Source organism: Rhinatrema bivittatum, chromosome 1, assembly GCF_901001135.1.
Source record: "Rhinatrema bivittatum chromosome 1, aRhiBiv1.1, whole genome shotgun sequence".
NCBI classification, from domain to species: Eukaryota; Metazoa; Chordata; class Amphibia; order Gymnophiona; family Rhinatrematidae; genus Rhinatrema; species Rhinatrema bivittatum.
The window spans coordinates 384916937-384941698 of record NC_042615.1 but is presented as its reverse complement, the minus strand read 5'-3'; the positions used below and the strand labels follow the sequence as shown (position 1 = coordinate 384941698).

At 44.4% G+C, this 24762-nt stretch overlaps 1 long non-coding RNA gene across 2 annotated transcripts; it reads left to right on the top strand.

The window, feature by feature from the left end:
- The first annotated feature begins 577 nt into the window (after nucleotides 1-577).
- Nucleotides 578-16654, top strand: LOC115091232. 2 transcript variants are annotated; one of them, XR_003856646.1, is made up of 3 exons: nucleotides 578-647; nucleotides 1884-2100; nucleotides 16315-16654. It is a non-coding gene; the product is annotated as an uncharacterized LOC115091232 (long non-coding RNA). The 2 variants fall into 2 exon arrangements; XR_003856647.1 differs by lacking the exon at nucleotides 16315-16654 and adding an exon at nucleotides 16149-16208.
- The last annotated feature ends 8108 nt before the right edge of the window (nucleotides 16655-24762 follow it).

Sequence of the window (24762 nt, the reverse complement as noted above, 5' to 3'; positions counted from 1 at the left end):
GCTCCTGGTGCTGCCCCCTAAATTGCTGTGCTATGGAAGGGCGGTCCCTCACTGATTGCAACACAAGTGGGGATGGTTGGAGGGGTAAATGACGGAAGTATTGTGAATGAGGAGGGACTAGTGCGAGTGTAAATGCCACCTCTGTGCGATGAAGGCTTATCATAGCCAAGGTATGATATTAAGAATGTAGTCATTAAGGCAGCAAGAAATCTGATGGTATTTTCCCAAGGTGTACCAAGTGACAAATAAACTCTTTTACCAAATAAAGATGGCAGGGATAGCAAACAATAATAAACTCAAATAAATGATCAAATGCATTTTATTTTTGTATCTTGTTTTAAAATGTCTTCCCTTTCTTTTTCATTATATAAACACTAGTAAACCTTTTAAACTTTCTTGTTTAGTTTTGCTTTTCTTAAACTATAACAGAAAAACCATTAAATACTCATGAGCCATCTATCAAAACTTTATCAAAGGTTCTGGAACTCTTTTTAAGATTGCTATAAGTAGTCTAGTGACTCAGAAATTCACTCTACAATTCTTTATTTTGTGTTCCGCTACTGTTTCTTGTCTTAATCATTGATACTTTGTGTTATTCTTATTCTTTCCAGCATGAAATACAACTCACTAGAAGAAGGTCTTACCAGGTAAGTATAATATTTTTCTTTATTTATATATGTCTTTCTTTTCTTTAATTTCCCTTTGCTTTACTTTTTGTCATCTTGTATAAATCCTCTGGTGGACACAGGCCTGTTTATGTATGTCCATTAATGTATATACACTTGTCTGTTCTTCCTCTTCTTATACTCTTCCTCTCTCTCTCTGTTGCTGGAGCTCCAGCTGCTGTTTTCTTCTTTGTCCATTCTTTTCTTTACCTACTAGCCTATTCTTTATATAAATAAATAAGAAAAACTGACTCCCTAAAACAGTCCAGGCTCTTCCGCAAACTGATAGGGATATTCATCAAATCGCATTAGGGCCCTAACGCGCGATAAACGCATGATCCTTATCGTGTCATGCACTAGCATACAAAGATGATAATGAGTATGCAAAACCATGAAAATTATGAAATTGAGAGACTCCGACTGCCTTTCGCGGTAAAATAACGCACAAAAGCACGGGATTTAACATGCCAAATAACAACACCTTTTTTTAGCAGTAGAGGGGGAAAAGTTTTTATCGCACCATAGCAGATGTTATCGCGGATAGCGGCTAATATCGCAGTTATTATCATGACTGATTAAAAAAGGCCTTCTCTCAGACCCACCTACGCAGTGCTGCGGGCACAATAAAAACAGCTTTTGTTACCTGCCCTGTTGTCCTAAAGGTACAGTGTAAGGGGGAAGTCTACAAGTAGTGGGATACTGGCTGCTTCAGGCTGCTCAACAACAAGAACAACCACTGGCAAGGGAGGTTCAAACACCTCCTAGGTCCGCCGGTGGAGCAGCCTGGCCCGTGGCAGTGCTTGCCACGCAGGAGGGCACACCTGTGGTACAGGGAGCACATCTTTCATCCACGAACCACAATGCTGGGCATGCTGAAGGAACATGTGGTTACCAGATATCGCCTCAGCTCTCAGGGTATCATGAAATTATATCAAGAACTCAGGGGATCTGGATCCGGTCACGGAAAAGCCCTGTGCTATACCAGGCCTCACCGAACTGTTGTGCGCCCTGCATTTTATGGCATCTGGCTCCTTCCCAACGACAGTCGGGGGTCATCGGGGGAATGTCCCAAACCTCTTTTTTCCCACTGTCTGGGCCAAGTCATAACAGCTGTACATGGCCACTTTGATCAGTACATAACATTTCCTCATGAAAGGCAGGTCTTCTTGGAATTCAAGAGGGGGTTTTATGCCATTGCCAATTTTTCTGATGTTCTAGGACTGCATAGCCATCATCCCACCCTGTAGCAGGAAGGAGATCTACCACAACAGACAGCTCTTTCACTCCAACGTGCAAGTGGTCTGTGACACTCAAATGTGCATCCTCAACATGGTCACCAGGTATCTGGGAGCCATGCACGATTCCTTTATACTTGGGCAATTTGGCCTGTTTGAAGATTTTGAAGATGGCCTCTACAATGAAGGTTGGCTTGCAGGTAAGAGCACTACTTCTTTCTATAGTCCATCTCCGGCTATGTGTTTACAGTAAATGCCATTGACATGGGGGGCTGTCAGGGATGTGACTGCATTGGTTACATGACAAGTGGCTTGTACAATTAGGTATAAAGCCATAGTGCCAGGGCCTGGCTTTCTCTCTCCATGCTGGAGAGGCCTACTAATGTTGCATGCTCAAACAATGCACTTGCCAAAATGCTCTGTGTGTGACCAGGCACCATAGAGTTTCTACTTGTTTACTTTAAGTTAGTGGATGTTCAAATCCTCCCTTTTGGAGCTGTTCAAATGTCACTTGTTAACCACTAGTGTTCATAGTACAGGGTTAGATGTACGCTGATAGTGCTCGATCAGTCAGGATGTCAGGCACAGTTTGTTTGGAACATCATACGGGTTAAATAGAAGCTGGGGGCTGTGCCTTTTGGCCCAATTGTAGTTACTGTGTCATGTTAGACAAATTTGCATCTCTGGAGGACATACTGCAGAACTGCCAGAGATATGCACAATCATACCACCAGAGTGATGTCTTTCTGCAATGACATGTGTAGTAACTGTGATTTATAGCTTCAGTGATAGAGGAATGCTAGAAATGGGTAGTGATAGCTTGGTTAGATGTAAAATGGACACATTGTGTAGGTACCCCACATGCAGTTTTCCATTCAGGAAGATATGACACAGCATAAGCAAGTGCTATTGCCTTCATATAGTGTCACTGTAAAAGTATCATGGACCTTGGATTTGGAAAGAGCCTTTTAAGGCTCCTATAAAGCTAGAGCTTAGCTTCTTGTATCTTATAGCATGCTATGGGTTGGCAGCGATAGCACAAAGTCACGCTGGTGTGAATGATGCAGCTGTTCTCTCTTTGCTGCAGGAGATTTGGGATATGGTTGTAGGACCTGGCTTCTCACCCCCATTACTAATCTCAACATGCTGGCAGAAACGAGGTACAACAAGGCCTTATGTTCTACACGCTGTGTCGTAGAGTGCACCTTCAGAGATCTCAAAAGTAGATTTTGCTGTTTGGACAAAACAGGGAAAGCTTTAACGAATGCCCCACCCAGAGTCACCAAGATAGTGCTGCTCTGCTGTATATTCCATAATCTTACACTATGACATGGGATCCCAGTAGACATTGTTCCAGATCTAGCCGAGGAATCCCCATGTCCTCCCGCAGAAGCTGGGGAGACCACACAGACTGGCAGCCAGCTTCAGCAAAGCATCATACAATGCTACTTTGCCTGTTAGTCCTCATCTACTCCTTCCCCTTCCATGGTAGAGTCTAGAGATGTGGTTTGTTTATCACGAATTAGGCAATTTCAACGAAATTGCCTAATTCATCGTGGGTCAGGGGCCCCGAACCCCGAAACTGATTTTCCACGAACTACGAGGAAAATTAGTTTTTCGGGTTTGTACGGGGTGAGGGGCACATTTTATTATTTTAAATAAAAAACCACCCCAAGCATTAAAATTTACTGTAATACAACCCCCCCCCGCCCCCCACCATCCTGATCCCTCCCCAAGACTTACTATCATCCCTAGTGGTCCAGTGGGGTCCTGTGAGGGATTTCTCCCTCCGTGCCGTCTGACTTTAGGGCCTGCCTCGCATCAAAATGGTGCCGATAGCTACTATGTCACAGGGGCTACCGGTGCCATCTTGTGCTCCTACCATGTGACAGGGGCTGACCAATGGCACTAGTAGCCCCTGTGACATAGTAAGGGCAAAGGCTATCGGCACCATTTTGATTACTGGCAGCCGAAGGTCCGAGTGCAGGAGGTTGCTCCCGGACCTCCACTGGACTTTTGGCAAGTCTTGTGGGGGTCAGGAGGGTCCCTGGTCCAGCGGTCCCTGGTGGTCCAGCGGGAGTCCAGGAGTGACCTCCTGCACTCGAACCCAGCCTGTCTTTACTGGACATATTTCCATTTTTTTAATTTCATGTTTACCTCTCTACAATCCATCAATCTCAGTTTGAATTTCTGACATTTTGTCACAAAACTATCTAGCCGATTCTGCACTTCAGGGCATTTGGACCACTTTGTTGATATTCCTTGGGGATATAAGATTCTTAACTATCGAAAACAATTCTAAAGGCTTATTCATAGATTTATTTAATTTTGTGGTATTATAATCATTCTTAACCAACTCTTGAGTACTTCTATATGCCTTTACTGTTTGATTATATCTTAATTTTAATGCTTCTTAAATTTATCTTAAATTTAATGCCTGGAGAATGTAAATTAATATCTTTGACCATATCCCATTTGTTCAACATCAAATCCGTATCTTGATTAGACTGAAGTATAACACTTTCCACACTGATCTCCAATAACTACCTGACCAGTTTCAATTGAATCTGGATCAGGTAATGATTGGTAGGGGTGTGCATTCGTTTTCAACATATATGTAAAACGCAACGTAATTTTTTTTTTAACTTAAAAAAGTGATGAGGCGAAAACGATCGGATTTCCAACTTATTCAACATAGCTATGTTGAATACGTTGGAAATCGCGATTGTTGATCCTAAATAAAAATTTAAACCCCTCACCCTCCTTAATCCCCCCCCCCCCCAAGACTTACCAAAACTCCCCAAGCTGGCCAAAAGTTCCGTGAGGGTCCGGGAGCGGACGCGCGGGGAATCACGTGACGTCGCGTCACACCGACGTCACGTGGTCCACCGCGGTTCCGCTCCCGGACCCCTCGTTGGACCCAAACGGCACTTTTGGCCAGCTTGGGGGGGCCCCCCAAGCTGGCCAAAAGTGCCGTTTGGGTCTGGGAGCGGACGCACGGTGGACCACGTGACGTCGGCGTCACGTTGGAGTGACGCGACATCACATGATTCCCCGCGTGTCCGCTCCCCCCCCCCCAAGCTGGTCAAAAGTGCCGTTTGGGTCCAACGAGGGGTCCAGGAGCGGAACCGCGGTGGACCACGTGACGTCTGCGTCACGTCGGAGTGACGCAACGTCACGTGATTCCCCGCGCGTCCGCTCCCGGACCCTCACGGAACTTTTGGCCAGCTTGGGGAGTTTTGGTAAGTCTTGGGGGGGGGGGGGATTAAGGAGGGTGAGGGGTTTAAATTTTTATTTAGGGAATCGGTGCACGTATGGACATAGACTCAACTTATGGAATTGTACATATGTCCATATTGACCGAAATTGACCCCCCCTTTCGACTTATGGACTTATGAACTTAAACTTTTGGTCTGCACATCCCTAATGATTGGACCAAGGACCATTAACAATCCTAACCAACACTACATCTTTATTACAAGCTACTTCTATCAACTGGAGCAGTCCTGTCACTGATATAATTTCCTTATACACAAACTTCTTTCATTGGAGGGCCAGATTTTCTTTTTTTTTTTTTTTTTTTAATTCTTTATTTATCATCTTTTAAACAATATACAAATAAACATTTGTATTAGAAATCTCAGAGAAATTTTAGGAAATAAAGGTGAAAATAATAACAATTTTCCAACATATAATAGAAATAACATAGTATCATATCAAGTCTCTTAATACTTAGGAAATATTGGAGAGAAAGGAAATATACAAGGAGTACACACGACATCTATCACAAATTTATGCCCAACTCCACACCTAATTTTCTATTGTCCCAAGATTCTCATCCTCCTCGGGTGGTCTCCTGCCAGATAAGAAAGCTCTCAGTTGATCTGGTAAAAAGAAGATATATGTGTTCCTGGCCAGCTTGATAATGCACTTGCAGGGGTACCTCAATTTGAAGCTAGCCCCCAGTGCTATAGTCTCAGGTCTCATCAATAGGAAATCTTTTCTACGCTGCTGAGTAGATTTTGCCAAATCCGGGTATACACGGATGAGTCCACCGCAGAATAATGTGGAAATATTTTTAAAGTAATTTCTCATTATTTTTGAGACATCACTTTCTTCAAAAAAAGAAACAAAAAGAACTGCACGGTCTATTATTTCTATATTTGAATTCTCGAGGTAATCGGTCAGATTTTGAAAGCCTGACCCTTGTTGTGGGACCGTTAAGGGAGTGCTAGTTCTTTTCGGAAGAAAAAATATTTTTTTTACAGGTGGTATCTCTTGATGGGGAATCTTCAAAACTTCCGAAATATATTTCTTAAACGATAGCAGAGGGATTTCGCCCATTATGATCGGAAAATTCAAGAATCTCAAATTTAAATGTCTCACATGATTCTCAATAGACTCTAGCCTTCTCAATGTAGACATCCTTTCTGATATAATAGAGGCATTAGTATTCTGGAGGCTTTTTATATCTTCAGTTATTTGTTTAATGGAGCTACCTTGTTCAACAAATTTCTGCTGTGTATCTCGTTCTAGCAAACCGAATTTGGTTGAAATATTTTCAAGTTGCAGGGCTTGATTATCTAGTTTAACCAGCATCCCATTCATGAGATCCCAGATGTTATCGAGGGTTATTTTTGCCGGCTTTACAAATTGCTGGGTGAGAGATTTTCTTACCCCGGTTCCTGCTCCTTCGTCTGACTCCCCTGTTGTCCTGGAGGTAGACGCCGCCATCTCCCCCTCACTTCCTGGCGTCTCAGCCACGCGAGACTGCAGGACTCCTCCGGGGTCACCAGCCTTCAAGGCGCTCTCTGGGCCACCCCGCTGAAATATCTTCACCTCTTGGGTATGTATTTCAGCGCCTCCATCGCCTTCCAGGGGCAAAGCTCGAGCCGGCGTTTTGGGATCCGGGGGGGTTAGTGAAAGTTCCCCGGGAGAATATGGCTCTCCTCTCGCCACAACTCCAATGGGGCTAACCTCCTCCACTTCTGGTGCGGCCGCGGCGAAGTCTGTTATTAGCCGTTGTCCGATTGCAAGGTCTGGGTCGGGTGGAAATACCCGGACCTTGCCCTTCCTTTTGTGAGGCATTCCGGAAAGAAATATCGCTAAAAGAGCTTAAAGTTGGCAATAAGAAAACGGAGCTCGCGGCTATGCTCCCGCTCAGGGCGCCATCTTGTTTTCTCTCCGGAGGGCCAGATTTTCTAACATGCACGTGGGCATAGATTTGTGTGCGCAACTTGGCACACACAAATCTACGCCCGATTTTATAAAATCAGGGGTCTGCACGCGCAAGGGGGTGCACACTTGTGCACCTTGCGCATACTGAGCCCTAGGGGAGCCCCAATAGCTTTCCCCGTTCCCTCCGAGGCTGCTCTGAAATCGGAGCGGCCTCGGAGGAAACATTCCTTCTGCTCCCCCCCCCCACCTTCCCCTCCCTTCCCCTATCTAACCTGCCCTCCAGTCCTACCTAAATCCCCCCCCTACCTTTGTTGTCTTAGTTACGCCTGCCTGTGGCAGGTGTAACTTGTGCGCGCTGGCCGACTGCCGGCGCACGATCCTCCGGCACGGCCACCATACCGGAGGCCTCAGTCCTGCCCCTGGGCCGGCACCCTGCCCATGCCCCCACCCCCTTTCCCGCCCCTTTTTCAAAGCCCCAGGACTTACACGCATCACTGAGCCTATGCAAAATAGGCTCAGCGTGCGCAGGGGCACTTTGTCGGGGTTATGCACGTAAGTTACACATGTAACCCTTTGAAAATCTGCCCCGGAGTGCACAGCATTTTCTTCTGCCTACAAACCTAACATATAAAAGAAGCTGTACATTTTGTACTGTATAGTGTATAACTCTTATATACTTATACTTTACTTGACTTTCATAACTCATATTGCATTACTGACTCCTACAAGACATTACATGATTTTCTTACATAGTATCTTACACTATTTATGCCCCCAGTCATTTTGATTGTAACAAAAACATAAGAATTTAAGTTTAATCACCACATGTGAACATTTCATGATGACTAATTTCCTTCTTTAGGACAAAAATATAGTTATGGCAACATTTATTATGTAAATTTTTATGTAATACATACATTATTGAAATGCAGAAAAGGCTTTCAGTAGAATTGCTTGTGATATTTTGAAAGCAATGCTACAACAGTATGGATTATTGGGGTCTATACTTCGGTATATTCTGGTTCTATATTCTAATCCAGAGGCAAGGATTAGGGGCAAATAGTGTTTTATCAACTTCTTTCTCACTTCATTGGGGTACTAGACAGAAATGCCTAATATCCCCTTTATTATTTATCTTATCCTTAGAACTATTTGTATACCAATTGAAAGCCCTACTGAAGGCTTCAGAGAAAACATACGCGGTGATATATCTAAAGATGCTTCTTTTCATGGATGACATTCTATTCTTGCTACCCGTTGTTGTGCAGAATCTTCCCCTGGTAGTAGACTTGTTTAAAAACTATGGACAAATTTCAGGGTTGATTGAAATTAAATCAGGAAAAGTCAGACACTTTGGGATCCATAGATTAGAAAGAGGAGAATTTTCCTTTGAAATGGGCAGCTGACTCAATAAAATATATGGGTATACAAGTACATAAAGATCTTATTAGATGATATGACTTAAATATTACCATTATAATCAAAGAGTTCAAGCATAAATTGATGAGTTGGATGGCTTTACCAGTTTCTTGGACAGATAGAATGGCACTCATTAAGACGATTCCATTTCCCAAATGGTTCTGATTCGATTATGGAAAAAAGACTGTCACCAACTGAACAAGATGTACTCTAATTTTATTTGGAAAGGGAAAAGGGCAAAAATTCAACTTTGTGTCCCTAGTAGTGAAGGGAGTTTAGTTTTTTCCAAAATTTAGATTGTATAATATTTTTTGTTTACTTCACTCTCGAGGAGATTGGTTATGGGATGCTAATATTTTCTGGGACCTTCAAGTAGAGAAAGAGATGGTAAATCCATTAGATCTAAGATATCTTATGCATACCTATCTGAACACTTGAGATCTTGTTTGTTATACTATACAGCATGCTTGAAAACAGTCCATAATCTCCTAGGTCTTTATGTTTGCCTGAGGAAGGAAATTCCATGTTTGCTCCAAGAAAGGAGTACGAGGTAGCATGTAGACTGGCAAAATCAGAACATCGGAACTTTTTGGCTTTTATTGATCTTAAGGTTAATCAAATTTACCTTTTCACTAATTTTGTTGAGAATATGGGGTTAAAACAAAGAGATTACCTACATTACTTACAAATGTGTAGCTTTGTCAGGGCTATGTTTGTATCTAAATTGAAACAATTCACATTAGGAAATTTTCAGAGATTATTACATTTTTTTCAGAAGCAAATATACTTTACCTTTTTGAATACTTTTTTTTATTCAATTGTGCCATATTTTGTCTTGAAATATTTGGCAACATTTTGGAGTAATGAGTTCTCTGAGGCAAACCCTGACGAAGACATGATGAACTGTATTGACCTGATATATGAGCACTGAATCAATAGCCCTATGAGATCTACAATTGAGGATCCTTGTTTGGAATGTGGATCCTTGAGGTCTAGACAAGGTTGTCACTACCACCAGGGAAGGACCTCTGCTGGTTCTCATCGTCGGGAGGCAGCTTCGGAGAAGAAGACCCCACAGAACCTTCACCTATACCAGTCCTCGTTCCCCGCAGGTTGAGCCCTTAGGTAACAGGATTGGCAGAACTTAGGCATTGGTCTCTCTCTCTCTGTCAAGGCATCAAACCATGAGTCAAGAAGTGGAAGCAGTGTTGGACAGGCCCAAGGTCGAGACAAGTGGCAGATGAGTAGGAACAGGAACAAGCCGGAGGTCAGGGCAGGCAGCGTACAAGCAGAGATGAAGGCCAGGCTGGAGATCAGGACAGGCAGCGTACAAGCAGAGATGAAGGCCAGGCTGGAGGTCAGGGCAGGCAGCATACAAGCATAGATGAAGGCCAGGCCAGAGGTTGGGCAGGCAAAGAACAAGCAGAGATGAGGTACCAAGCTGGAGTCAGGGCAGGCAGAGATCCATTGGAGTCAATGAAGCAGGGTCAGAACCAGAGAATCAAACCAAGGGGGCGAGGAGCAAGGCAGGAACTGGAGGCAAGGAAAGGGAATGCAGGAACCAGGAATCAGGAGCAGGAGACAAGGCAGGAATCAGGAACTCAGACAGCTCGCACTCAAAGATGAGCAGGACCCATTGCTGAGGCGAAGTGGTGGTGGCAGGGCAGGGTATAAATACCCAGTGCGTCTGATGTCATCTCCTTGGGATGAGGAGAGTTTTCCCACTGCTGCTCTTTAAATTTCCCGTAGGGACGCGTGCGCCTAGGAGGCCGGACATGGAGCTCAGCATGTGGAGGTGCCGCGAAATGTGGCAGCGGCTTTCAGCATCGGCGGGAGGAGACAGCAGCGGGGGGAGATAGCATGGGCCACCTGCCCATCCAGGTGAGGAGGCCAGGTCATGGTCTCACGCAGACAGGAGCCCTAACAATCCTACAATATATGATTTTTTTCTCCATATAGAGCATTTAAGGTTGGGTTGACAGATTCTCCATAGTATCATAAATGCAAGAGAGCTAATGCTTCTTAGTAGTTATAGGGAAGTGCACTTGTCAAACTTTATTTTGACAGGTTGGTGCAGGCACTCCGGCCAATCAGCATTCACTTCTGGTCCAAGCTCTGCCCTATTTGTTGATATCTGTCTTAGCCCTCCCCCCCCCACACACACACACACCTTTTTATCTCTTTTGATGATGTCACATATGGAAATACCCCCTTTCTGCCCTTTGTGGATGATGTACACCAGAACCAGAAATACATTTTTCAAGATGGCAGTGGATGCCTGGGGACAGGAAATAATGTGCATCCAAGACAGCAGCTTTTGTGGAGAGGCAGGAAATGATGTCATGCCCGACCATGTGCAGTAAAAACAAAGCAAAGCACGTTTAAACCATGATGCTATGACCCATGCCAGAAGCAGCCATCTTGGAATGATGTCACAGGCTATGATGTCACTTGAGCATGCTCAGATGTTTTGTTTATGGAGAGAGGGAGCATGAAAGGCCGCCATGTTCGAAGGAATAAGACCACTGTCTGAGGATGCGCATAGCTCTTTTTACATAGAAACATAGAAACATAGAAATGACGGCAGAAGAAGACCAAACGGCCCACACATTTTTTCTCATACTTATCTGTTTCTCTTAGCTCTTTGGTTCTATTTCCCTTCCACCCCCACCATTAATGTAGAGAGCAGTGATGGAGCTGCATCCAAGTGAAATATCAAGCTTGATTAGTTAGGGGTAGTAGGGGAAGTAACCACCGCAATAAGCAAGCTACACCCATGCTTATTTGTTTTACCCAGACTATGTTATTCAGCCCTTATTGGTTGTTTTTCTTCTCCCCTGCCGTTGAAGCAGGGAGCTATGCTGGATATGCGTGAAGTATCAGTTTTTCTTCTCCCCTGCTGTTGAAGCAGAGAGCTATGCTGGATATGAGTGAAGCATCAGTTTTTCTTCTCCCCTGCCGTTGAAGCAGAGAGCTATGCTGGATATGCGTGAAGTATCAGTTTTTCTTCTCCCCTGCCGTTGAAGCAGAGAGCTATGCTGGATATGCGTGAAGTATCAGTTTTTCTTCTCCCCTGCCGTTGAAGCAGAGAGCTATGCTGGATATGCGTGAAGTATCAGTTTTTCTTCTCCCCTGCCGTTGAAGCAGAGAGCTATGCTGGATATGCATTGAAAGTGAAGTATCAGGCTTATTTGGTTTGGGGTAGTAACCACCGTAACAAGCCAGCTACTCCCCGCTTTGTGAGTGCGAATCCTTTTTTCTTCTCCCCTGCCGTTGAAGCAGAGAGCTATGCTGGATATGCGTGAAGTATCAGTTTTTCTTCTCCCCTGCCGTTGAAGCAGGGAGCTATGCTGGATATGCGTGAAGTATCAGTTTTTCTTCTCCCCTGCCGTTGAAGCAGAGAGCTATTCTGGATATGTGTGAAGTATCAGTTTTTCTTCTCCCCTGCCGTTGAAGCAGGGAGCTATGCTGGATATGCGTGAAGTATCAGTTTTTCTTCTCCCCTGCCGTTGAAGCAGAGAGCTATGCTGGATATGCGTAATTTTATGGATATGGATAATTTTAAAAAGATTATGTGCTGAAAGAAAAAGAATTGCACTGGTTTTAAAGCTCTGGGATCAATTTGTAACTGCTAATCTGCCTATTTTCTTTTTGATTTATCCCAACAGAGAATTTCAGCACCCCTTTATTGTTTTTCCAGTGCAGTGCAGTACGAGAAAGAGAAAAGTAATTCTTTATGTAGTTCTTTTTGCATATGCACGTCTGTGTTAATGTTTTGGGGGGTTTTTTGCACACTTTCCCCTCCCCATATTCACTGCAGTATAAACAAGTAAAATATAGCTATTTTTCAGAAAAATAATTTGAAAAGCTTGTTGGTTTCTGAACATTCATGTTTTTTATAAAAGACAAAGTCTCATTGGATTTTTTTATCTCTTTCAAAATGCTGTCTTAAGAGATGTCTCTTAAGACAGCAAAGTGGTACCAGAAGAAAAGTGTTCTGTTTCACTCCTCTGTGCCAGCACCCCCACCTTCTCACAAAATGGTGCCTTGTGGGACATCAGGTAGTTTTCAACATACCCTCTACAACTCCTCTTTCTACTATCCCTCCCCTGTTTTTAACAGGCAAAGCTTTCTGTTTTGTTATGATAGCTACATTAGAAACTAGCACAGACATCAGAACTCGGTGTACAAAACACACAGAGCAAACAAGATATTTTGAAAGCAGTGCTTTAGAAAATTGAAAAACGTTTTAGCTGTGAAATAAAAGAAAACACACAGAACTACAACAATCACCATTTTGGGGGCTGTGACCTCATGCAGCAAGGAATACTGGGAGAAACAGTTGCCTACTGGGTAGGTTGCCAAGGCAATCCCCCCACAGGCCCTCCTGTGATAGAACTGCAAGCTCGCCACACTCACACACACACACATACACACACAGAATAAACCCACGCAGCCCCTCCTTTTTAAAAAAGAAATAAGCAGTTTTTGACATATAAGCAAAGTTGTCATAAAAAACAAATGTTATTAGATGTCACAGAAGAAAACTAGGGGCATGCCTTTTGGGAGAAGTAGAAAAGCAGGGAAAAATGCTATTAGTTTTCAGATAATAATTAGAATACATTTCTTAACAGGGTATTTAAAGGGGAAAACTATGTTCCAGGCAAACCAAGATTGTTTTTATCTTCTACAAAAAAACATTATATTTATGCTTTATGTCATAAAGAATAATATAAATACATGTACAAGAATATTAAAAATAATGTGTTTCAAGTAAAATCTGTGTCCTGTCATGAATCTGTATGTGACCCATGAGGTCAGTGCTGTAGTATGCAGTGCACGTGAGTTACAGCAAAAAGATAAACTTGTATAAAAAATGATCTTATTGTATGCATATTCCCTTTTTTGTACAGTACTTTCTCTGCATTTTAGGAAACATTTGCTATAGTTTGAACTAAAGTCTGTGTCTTGTGTAAACAGACAGGTACCAGAATGTTGTATACTGGGTCCTGTAGTTGCCCCCAGGACTGTGTGCTCATGCAGCAAGGGTCAAGACAAGATAACCCCCACAATCCTCCTTCTTTCCCCCTGCAACCCCCCCTTCTTTCTCCAGCCAGAGACCAAGATTGGAAATGGGATTTTTGGGGATGAGACACAAAGCATGCCAGGAATGATGCATGCTGGGGGTCTATAGTTTGTTCCACCTTATATTTTTCTTCTGGGGACTGATTCCTCTGGCTGAATCAGACATACCAGGAATGATGCATGCTGGGGCTTGCAGTTTGTCCTACCTCGTCATCTCCTATCTTTTTCTCCTAGGAATAGATTCCCCCACTCGCCCCTCCTTTTTCAGGATATAACACACACTAATTTGGAAACAGTACACTCTTGCTGCATCCTTTCTTTTCCAAACATACATAAAATGTTTCTTTTTTCAAAAAATGAAAAACTGCAAAAACGAATGCTATGCAGTTTGAGTTAACATAGATAGACAGTCCGGTACTGTTTCAGACTGTACGTAAGACTGCAATGCACTTGCATATTTTATATTCTGTTTATGGCTGTGGTAATACTATGTTATAACTTCTTAATTTTACTTTGGCTCTCTTGATTATGTCATTAAGGTGATATTGAGTACCAACTTGTCAGGCTGTATTGAGAGACAGAGACTGGTGGCCATATAACTTTCAACCCTCAGTTTTGTTCACGGGGATCTTATCCTGGTCACTACTGTGGCTCTTGGGGTCACAAGCTTTCCTGTATATGAACCCTTTGGGTCACATAGATCGCAGAGCTCCAGCAGTAGATTTTGTCACTTCTCTCTGTGTATGTGGAAACAGGCCAGAATTCAGCCTCTCTCACCATCCCCCTTTCTTCCTCTCCTCCACTGTTTCTGCATGCTCTCTTTATAAAGTATTTGCATTTTGTTATAAGCAATAAAAGTGACAATATGATTGGACTCTGTTTTACATGCTTTATTTTGTACAAGGTTTTGAAAGTCCTACAGGCAGAGCAGAAAATATGCACTGACCAGGGGACAATAATAGAACCACACCAAAACCTGAGACATGCTAAAAGAAAAAGTATTTCAACAGTTTAAAGCTCCGTAACTCTAGCTGAAACTGTGGTAGTCTGTTTAGATTGTGCATGATTCTCTGGAGAGTATTGCCTTTTCCAAAGAGGCACTGGCCGATGCAGAGATAGGTGAGATGCCATTTGGCACAAACATTGTTTAATTTCTAAGAAATGAATGGTAACATAGTTGACCGAGAAACTCCCCCAAAAAAGGGGGGGACTGTCCCCAGTTCTCAAGGCAGGGACCTCGATGCAGCGTCTAAAGGAGACCTGGCTATAGTAACTGTGCTTGATTCTCCGGAGAGTGTTACCATTTCCAAAGAAGGGCCGGCTGATGCAGACAAGATGCCATTGGCACAAAAAAATATTTGATTCTCAAGAAATGAGTGATAAATAAGCAGACCAATAAATCCCTGAAAAATAGGCTAAAGAAAGAGGGGAAGAGCCCATCATTCTCAAGGAGAGACAAACGCTCTACGACATTCTTAATGACCTTATCTTTAAAGCGGAGCCAGAAGGGCAACCGGCTGTAGGAATTTTGATGGAATCCCCATGGAGCGTTTAATACTGGGGCAGAATTTTCAGAAGTATCTGAAATGATGCTGGCATGTGGAAAAGCAGAAACTAAGAAGTGCTTGTGATAGACTGTCTTGAAAGTGTCATGAGTGTATTGGTGCTGGCAGGGTATAAGATGGAGATATTAGGGCTTTGTAATGAGAATGTAAATACGGTTATGGATCTGATCAAGTCTGTCAAAAATACAAAGGATCCCCAGACGGCTCTAAGCCATCTTGTTAGGCCCAAAGTCGATAAAGATCAAATGAGGTTTACCAACTGTATAATCTGTGAAAGAGAGTACACCTCCTTTTATAAAACAGCACAGTGATGTTCTTGTATCTTTTTTCAGAAATGAAAAATGTAGACGTTTGAAGTGACCCAAGATGTATTTTGAAATAACAATACTATGTATAGAATTCCATAAGCAGTTTTTGACTTTTGTAATCTCTGTGAATGTTTTTGAAACTATCCATAATAAAGAATACTATAAACACATGTTTAATGAAAACTATGGGTGGCATTCTTCCTGCTTTTTATTTTCTCTTTTTGTAAAAGATGTGAAAAGAAAATGAGTCACAGACTTTATGTTGATCCTCCATTGCTAAAGACAAAATAATGTATGGTCAGATGGAAGAACAGACTGATATTTTCCATCTGTTTCTTTATAAAGAATGTGTATTTTATGTGATAAGCAATATCATTTGTAACAAAATATTTTAATTTGACTCTTTGTATCTTACACATTTCAGGTTGTTGTAAAAGATGTGAATAGAAAACAAATCACAGCTTCCAATTTTCTTTTTCCAAGGATAGAAGTTTTTGTATCTTTTTTTATTCAGAAATGAAATGTATTTGAAATAACAATGCTACCATGTATGGGGGGGGTGGGGGAACTGTAATCTGTTTTAAAAGCTGTATGGTTTAGAAACTAGCTGTAATAAAGTATGATATAAACACATTTATAATAAAAAAAATACTATGGTTTGAACTAAAGGTTGTGTCCTATCGGTCTGTGTAGGTGCTGCAGCATCAGGGGAGTATGGGAGCAGAAAATGGCATCACAGCCAAGCAAGTGCAGGTTTTTTTTCTTTGTATACATGTGTAGTCTCTTACAGGTCACTGTAATGCTGCTGGTAATTTCCGCTAGTTCTAATTATTTTTCTGCCTTTTACCTTTTCCTTCAGATTCTTCATGCCCTCTGTCAGAATGGTGCTTCTGCCCTGTGCTCACTGAATCCCAGAATGGATTGGAGTTATAGAGTAAGGAAATAATTCCAGGATCTCAGTCTGCAGAGTATTTTGAGAGGACACTTTGAGTAGGTCTTTGAGGTCTTATCAAGTGAAGCGGTTTTGAGAATAAGAGTTTTTGCAGATTTTGAAACAGGATTTTGGACATTTTGGATCATCTCCTGACTTATTGGGAGGATTGATGTCATAAGACACGCCTTATTTCTCTCTCTTCCTGTTTGCTGCTTTTCAATTTCACATCTGATCTGCCCAACATTTGTGCTGCAGTTTCCAAAGAGACTAGGCATTCATGTTTTGCATAGATGTTTTGTTTTTCAAATAAATATTAAATGGTTTTTCGGAACTACTAATAAGTGGCGGGTGCATTTTTTCTGTTCTCAGCATTTGGTTATGGGTCTTCTTCTTCTCTTTGGGCCATGGTGAGTTGAGCTCCACTACAGCCCTGCTGGCCTCCTTTTGTCTTCGAGCCACGGCGAGATGGCCTCTGTGCTCAGGTTGAAAGGTTGCGCGTGCCCGCGGGAAAAGTTGGCCACAGGCACACACACATGCAGCAGCTTAGAGGGAATACTGGATGGTAATACTCTTAACCAAACTTCAGCTCTGGGGGCCGAGGTTCTCCAGCAGGAAAGAAGTCCGATTCTCTGGGGCCATAGGTGCTGTGGTGGGGTAACCAGGCAGGCTGTACAGTCACTCTCACTCCTTACTCAATACGCACAGTGATGGTTGGGCTCTGCTGATCCAAAGAGCACATTTCAATAAACGCTCAGGGGTACATTTTAAGAAACAGCGCACGCGCGAACAAACGTATGCTGGATTTTATAAGATACGTGCGTCAGTGGCGTAGCCAGAATTGATTTTTTGGGTGGGCACAAGGTTAACATGGGTGGGCTGTAGGCATGCAGGTCTACTAGTTGTTTACTGATAAATAATGCCAAATTATGCAGCATAGCATTCACATCTACGCCTAAGTATGAGGTTTACTTAATGATACAAACATAATTCACGGTGATTTGTGGTACTTTAGCCTTCTTATTATTACGATTTTATACACGGCTCCTACCTGTCCATAAATTTTGAGAGAGCGGTTGTGTTGCTTATATTTAAATTGCTAACATCTCAAAATATAGATATATATTTTTACCTTTGTTGTCTGATCTTTGTATTTTTCTAATCAGTTGGTCCTGGTCTCTTTTTCCCATTTTTTCCCTTATAGCTCATTTCCTAATTCCTTTTCAGTGTCTTTCTTCTATTACTGTCTTCTTCCCTTCCACACACACACACACACTTTCTCTCACAGACTCCCTCTCACACACTCAAGCTCTCACTCTCATATGCTCTCCCCCCCCCCCAAGCTCACATTCTCTGCAGACACACATACAAGTTCTCACTTTCTCACCCCTCCCCAGGCTTATATTCTTATGCACACACAGACGCACATCCAGGCATCCATTCTCACCCACACACATAAACCCAGACTCCCATTCTCACCCACAAACCCATGCTCCCAGTCTCACCCACACATATTCAAGCTCCCATTCTCATTCATACATATACACATTTAAGGTCCTATTCTCACCCACACATACACACATTCAAGCACCCATTCTTATCCACATATTCAAGCTTCCATTCTCACCCACCCACACAAACCCAGGCTCTCATTCTCACCCATATATACACACATTCAAGCTCCCATTCTCACCCACCCACAAACCCAGGCTCCCATTCTCACCCACACATACACACATTCAAGCTCCCATTCACCCACATATTCAAGCTCCCATTCTCACCCACACACAAACCCAGGCTCCCATTCTCAACCACACATACACACATTCGAGCTCCCATTCACCCACATATTCAAGCTTCCATTCTCACCCACATACACACCCAGGCTCCAGTTTTCACCCACACACACTCCCATTCTCATCCACACATACACATTCAAGCACGTGCACAGCTTCCTCTTTCTCCCCCAGAGCAGGAAGATCAGCTGCCTCTCCTGCTGCCACCGGACTCCTGCTATCTTCAGGCGTCGGGCGGTATGGCCCGCCGAACTTCCTGTCGGGGGGGGGAGCGGAAGCGCAGCGCACAACGTCCGCTTCCTCCCTCCCCCCCCCCCCAAGCAGGAAGATCGGCGGGCCATACGGCCCAACGCCCGAAGATAGCAGGAGTCCGGTGGCAGCAGGAGAGGCAGCTGATCTTCCTGCTCTGGGGGAGAAAGCGGAAGCTGTGCGCGGCGCTTCCGCTCCCCCAAACAGGAAGTTCGGCGGGCCGTTTGGCCCGAAGATAGCAGGAGAACGGGTGGCAGCAGGAGAGGCAGCTGATCTTCCTGCATTGGGGGGGAGGAAGTGGAAGCTGCACGCGGCGCTTCCGCTCCCCCCCCTCTCAACAGGAAGACCGGTTGGCCATACGGCCGCAGCAGTGCTTCCCCATGTGTGCCGTGATGGTGCGCAAGGCATGGGTTCTCTTGTTCGCTGTCGCGGGGATGGGACAGCCTTGCAGTTCCGGTGCCAGTTGGGTGGGCCTGGGTCTAAGTTGGGTGGGCACCTGCCCACCCAGGCCCACCCGTGGCTACGCCACTGACGTGCGTAGCCGCGCATATCTTATAAAATCCGGGGTTGGCGCGTGCAAGGGGGTGCACATTTGTGCACCTAGCGCACGCCGAGCCCTGCGCGCGCTGCCTGTTCCCTCCGAGGCCGCTCCGAAATCGGAGCGGCCTCGGAGGGAACTTTCTTTCCACCCACCCGCACCTTCCCCTCCCTTCCCCTACCTAATCCACCCCCCCAGCCCTATCTAAAGCCCCCCCCCCCGCCTTTATTCTAAAAGTTACGCCTGCCTCTGGCAAGCATAACTCGCGCGCGCCAGCGGGCTGCTGGTGCACCATCTCCCGACCCAGGGGCTGTTCCGGAGGCCTCAGCCGTGCCCCTGGAACACCCCCGGGGGCGGCACCACGCCCCCGACACGCCCCCTGGGAACACCCCGATTGTCGCGCCGCCCACCCGACACGCCCCCGCCACTCCCCCCCCCCCCCCCCCCAGCAAAGGCCCGGGACTTACGCACGTCCCGGGGCTTGCGCGCCGCCGAGCCTATGCAAAATAGACTCGGCACGCGCAGGGTTTTTTTAAAAAGGGTTACGCGCATACCTTATGCACGTAACCCTTTTAAAATCCGGCCCTCAGTGTCCAAAGTTGGTGTTCAAATCATAAAAAGGTTACTTCAACTTAAAAAGGAGAATCCATGCTAGGATTCCAAGAATCATAAGAAAGAGGAACAAAATGCAAATCAAGAAAAAATAGGTTTCTCTGTCCATAAGTGCCTCTTGATGACCCTTCTACTCTTAACTGTGTCCTGGTCCAAAATGCCTTCCCCCCAGTAAGGGTTGAAAAATCCTCCTCCAGTTCCAGCATGTACTGGGTATGATGGAAAACTTTCCCAAATTTAAAAAATGAATGAATTTTTCAAGCCACTTCTCAAAAACTTCAATCTGTTTTCCACCTTGAAGTTAACTGCAAGCAAAATCAAAAACAAGGATACAGCCCATCCTTTCAGGGGGTCCTCCCTGTCATTCAGGAGCTGATCCAAAATATGTAAAATCCTCAAAAACTCTTACAGGTAAATTTTAAAAGGAGCGTGTGTGTGCCCATAAACACATGGACTGGCATGCGAGCAAAGATCTGCTTAATTTTATGTTGTGCATCTACAGACCCTTGCGCCCTAGGCAGAGCAATGTAACACCATCCCCCCAAAACCCACCCTGAGTTGAAAGTGGGCGATATATAGAGTGTCATATTGTCTCTCTCTCCCCCTCCCCCTCATGTTTAGAACCCGTCTGGTTCAAAATCTCCAAACTTGCTCTTCATCAGGACCAGCAGTAAAGTTACACAGGTAACATGCCAACGTGCACCATGAACAGCCTTTGTAAATTGTTGGGGTTTATGCGCATAACTCTTGGTCCTGCCCCTTTTCTACCTTCTTATTCTTGATGCGCGCAAAAGTATGTACTCACGTACTTCCTGGCTTCTTAAAATTTGCAATGTTCGCACACAGCCCACATGTGCGAGTATAGGGCCATTTTTGCACAATGCTTTTGTAATCTAGCTGTTAGTCTCAAAACTTGAGTAAAAACCTGTGGTAGGATCAGTGCAGCTTATTACATTGACCTCAATGTGTTATAGCTCCCAAATGTTCCAGATTACTGACCTGGCAGAAAATCTGCACTGCAGTAAACCCAAATAGCAATTGTAAAAGCAGTAAACTTGGGGAGGTATTTGTTAAGAAAAAACAAAACATAACTAAAAAAAACCAAGATATTTATCATGGTCTGAAATAAAAGCTATTTGGATCCCTGCCAACCATAGACCAGCACTGATGGTAAATCTCAAAGGAGGCTTCCTGCCAGCCCTTGGGGCTGACAAGGATTCCTGAGTTGCCTGAGCATGCCACGGGGAGTGGGGAAATGTTAATGAGAGAAAAAAAAGAGGATTTAAAAAAGACGAACACAGGTCCTGCTGCTAATGTACTATAAATGTATTAATTCCTGTACTGAAAACATTTACCTTCTATATAGACACGCAGTGAGACGTATTCTTCTGAAAACCATACAGGACTCATTGTTTTAAGGTTGTCCAAAGTTTTCTGATGTTTTCTTTTTAGCAGACAAGAATTTCCTTTCATAGGGTTGGGTTTCCTATCTATCTTCAATTACATTGTATAAAATTAAAGATACAAGTTATTTTGGGTCACTGCAAACGTCTCATGCAGGGTATTTGGATACTATAAAAATGCAAGCGCTACATTAATTTATGCAAAAAGAAAATGATGATGACATTTCTATGCATAATGAGCATAAAAACACCTCCTGCTTATATTAGTAAACAGAAGGCACTTCACATGATGCAATAATTTTGGTAAAAAGTATCCATTATCCTTATAAAGATATTTTTTCATAGTTCAAAAATCATGCCTCATTTTATGTTGCTCTTGTATTATATGTAGGGCTTCTGTTTGTAAATCTTTTTAAATTTCATATTTAGGTATGCATTTTCCAGCTAATTAGGGGTCTTTGAGGGTACTAAAACCCAGAGTTTATGTTTCCACAATGCGAGCACTAGGGCTGAATACCTTTCCCAGCTAATTCCAATACTCAACTCAAAATATTGGAACATGCAAAACCTAAAGTGACAGGGGAAGAACAATTCCCACTTTTTATACAACCCAGTATATGAAGGAAAGTTCAGAAATGCACAATGTACCTTCCTTTGAATTCTAATAATTCAGTTTCAATAGAGTACACAACTTTGTTCCCCAAAGATTGAATGAAATTGTTAGCACGTGACTGGGCACAGTACATTTTGTAGAATGGCAGTATCAGATCCATGCAATTTCAATTAGAGAAATGCTGTTGTATAAGTGTCTCATTCATTTACCCCACAGTCAAAATGTCCATGGCATTTAGCGGAACAATCTTTTTTTTGTTTTTTCTAACAGTTTTTAACAACTGCAGATAAAATTAGTGAGTAATCTTAAGAAATCCCAAACAAGCCCACAAATTCCTTAATATGGGCAACCAGGACTTATGGCTCTTCTCTCTCAGCTCCTTACAAACACACCATACCAAAACAATACACAGGCACAACTGATTGGAATGTCAAAAAAGCTGCAGCTTTATTAACAGACAAACAAATCACCAGAGGCACCAAAACAAACACAATCACCCCCCAAGGATATATCTGCCTCGCCCCAGCAAGATGATCCCTCCACAGGCCATCAAACCTGTAAATATCAGCGGCATCCCGCTGCTCACCGGGACCCCAACCACAGCCCAGCAAGGGGTCCCAACCATGTGACTGAACCCAATCACATGCAAATTGAATAACATTGTGTCAAGATAACCCGTCACCTAGCGGATTCCTTGATATCAGCTCCCCACCCCCCAAATAACCATGGCTCTGGTAACTCCGCCACAGTGAGGGGGCAGGGCAGGTGCAACCTGTCCGACCCCCTCACCCCCCAAATAAAGATGCAGCCTAAACTCCAGCTGAAGGACACACTCCAAGGCCTCCTGAATATAGTATTATTAAATAAATCAGCACACACCCCAGAATGGTGCACCCCTTCCTTGCTATAAAGGCCGGGACAAACATCCCAGGACCAAACATGCGTAACATGAACCCCCCCCCCCCCCCCCCCCCCCATGTGCGACTAACCAAGCACCAATCTGCCTATTCAATTTTGCCCTGCTGCAACTCCAGATTTTAGAACCCACACCCACTGACTTTGGAATAATATTTGACCAACCCAAAATCATGTCAGACAACCAAGACATTAAAACAGAAAGGTCCTTTCAAACCAAATCCAGAAGGTGGCAACAAGACTAATCACCCAGATCGCTGCGACCAAGATGGATCAGCAAAACCGCCGAGGTGTCCACTTGGATAAGAAGGATCGCACAAATGAGAGCAACTGGTCCTAATGCATTCCATGATGCCCAAGCCATCTCCACTCACACTCCGTGCCGAGCCATACCCAGATAAGGGCCATAGGGTTACTTCACAGCCCAACGATGAAGCCTTCACATGGATGTGGATCTGCCACAATTACAATTTATTCTTACGTACATAGGGGTAGATTTTAAAAGGGTGTACGGGCGTACATGTGCTCGTGCTACCCAGTGTGCACACATGTACGCCTGATTAGGCGCACGTAAGTTATAAAATTGGGGGTCGGTGCAATCAAGGGGGTGCACAATTGTGCATCTTGCGTGCACTGAGCCCACGCTGAGCCGTGCTGCCTTCCCCCATTCCCTTCCCCCCCACCCCACCTTCCCTTCCCCTACCTCCCCCGCCCTTTCCCCCTACCTTTTTCTTTTTTTTGTTTCTATTTCAAAACTTACTTCAGCCCTGGGGCTGAAGTAAGATGCGTGCGCCGGCTGACTGCCGGTGCACAATCCCAAGCACAGCGGCAAATGGCCACTATGCCTGGAGCCTCTGGCCCTGCTCTGCCCCCAGACCACCCCTTTTTGCAAGCCCCAGGATTTACACGCATCCCGGGGCTTTACTCGCGTCGCCGGGCCTTTTGAAAATAGGCCCGGCACGCGTAACCCTTTGAAAATCTGACCCATAAGTTGCAAATGCCTCAGACTTCCAATGGCACATCGACTGAAAACTGTTATGGCTCAAGCCCTGCCTGGATATAGGGAGCATCACCCTCAGAGTAAAGCAGGACTGCAGGGCAAGGCTAAGGCTAGTCTTATACCTAACCAGCCCCCTGCCCCACAAGTTGAGCCCTTGGATTCTGGGGGACATCAGGTCTCTACAGTGGCAGACCATCATGGTGAGTCTGGATCAAGACTTAGACAGACTGGTAAAGCTGGAGCAAGGCTTGGATAGGAACAGAGTGCAGGTAAGGGCAGGGACTGGAGATTGAGTGCAGGCAGGGACTGGAGCTGGATCTTGAGTGTATGCAAGGACTGGAGATGGACCTTGAGTGTATGCAGGGACTGGAGATGGACCTTGAGTGTATGCAAGGACTGGAACTGGAAGCTTGAGTGCAGAAAAGGCTGGGAGCTGGAGCTTTAGTGCAGGCAGGGACTGGTACTGGAACAGGCAAGGACTGGACTAAAACAGGATAGGACAAGGTGAGACAAGAAGAGCACAGAACATGGAATATAAAGGCCTGAAGGCAGTGTTAGGCAGGGAAGGGTCCCAGGGGGGCATGACAATGGAAAGACCTAGATAAGCCACAGAGCAAGAAAAGGCCTAGATAGACCAAAGAGCAAGACAAGGCCTAGATAGGCCAGAGGTCAGGAGAGGGCCTAGATGGGCTTCAAAGCAGGGACAAGAGCAAAAAGGCCCTTAGGCCACAAGGCAAGGTTAGGCATGAGAAGGCCCAGAGGCCACAAGGCAAAGGAAGGATAGGCCTGGGTAGGCTACAAGGCAACATTGGCTAGGGAAAGGAGCCAAGGGAGACTCGATGTGAAAGTGAGGAGTGTTTGGCAAGGCTGGATTATGTAGGGCTGAGGCTTGGGTGTGATGCAGGCAAGGAGGAGTAGCTTGGCAAGGCTGGAGATAGCTGAGGAATCTTTGTGGCTAGGAAGCTGCACCACAGGCTGAACTCAATGAGCTGTGAGAATCTGACAGGGACTGCATGGAACAGCATTCCGAGGAGACCTCTGCTAGCGGGAAGGCATCATAGTCAAGGTACGATGAGGCTGCATAGCAGATGAATTCATAACAACTTCACTACTTCACTCTGTATGAAATCTCCTAATTGAAACAGTCTCTTATACTTTGATAGTGTGCATGCGAGATGGTTCAAAGAAAATCTTTGGATAATCTCTTCATTGCCGCAGAATGTGCATGGCTAAGGAAGATTTCCCCTCTC